We start from the raw sequence: 958 nt of genomic DNA on the forward strand, positions 1-958 counted from the left end.
GACATATCAGATGTCGGTGCACTTGTCAACGCCATCGCCTCCATCATGCTCCGTGAGTAGTTCCCCCATGGACTACTGGGTTCTAGCCAGTAGCTAGTTGGTACTCATCTCTCCCTATGTACTTCAATACAATGATCTCATGAGCTGCCTTACATGATTGAGGATTCATCTCGATGCATCCGGTGTTGTGTTTGTCTGGGATCCGATGGATTGTTACATTATGATTGTCTATCTACAAAGTTTATGAAGTTATTGTTGCTGCAATCTTGTTGTGCTTAATGCTTGTCACTAGGCCCGAGTGGCATGATCTTAGATTTGAGCTCTATACTTATTAGCTTGATTGTACTACATAGTTGTATGCACATGTCTACTCGTCCTGAACCAATAGGCCCCAGTGACGTAAATCGGGACAACTGAGGGATGGCGTAGATGATGAGGGACATAGTCTTCACGTGAGTGTTAATGCTTTGCTCTACGTGTACTCATTAAAAGGAGTACCTTAATATCTCAGTAGTTTCTCAGAGGCCTCGGCCGCCACTGACCAGTGGACAAAAGATGTTGTGCAAGTTTCTCATTGCGAGCACGTACGACTAAATTTGGAAAACATGCCTACATGATTAATGAGTCTTGATATTCGTCTTAATGCTATTTCAATCCTATCAATTGCCCGATTGTAATTTGTTCACCCAACACTTGTTATTGGAGAGTTACCACTAGTGTAGATAGCTCGGGAACCCCGGTCCATCTTTCATCATCATATACTTCGTTCTGACATGTCAACCGTTTTCTCGGGTGCCATTGCTCTCATATTACTACTATCGCCGCCGTGTTACCGTTACTTATTGCTCTCATATCACCGCTACTTTCACATCACCCCGTTGCTAGTGCTTTTCCAGTACAATGAATTGACAACTCAGTTGTTAAGGCTTATAAGTATTCTTTACTCTCCTTTGTGTCG

Source organism: Lolium rigidum, chromosome 6, assembly GCF_022539505.1.
Source record: "Lolium rigidum isolate FL_2022 chromosome 6, APGP_CSIRO_Lrig_0.1, whole genome shotgun sequence".
Taxonomy (NCBI): Eukaryota; Viridiplantae; Streptophyta; class Magnoliopsida; order Poales; family Poaceae; genus Lolium; species Lolium rigidum.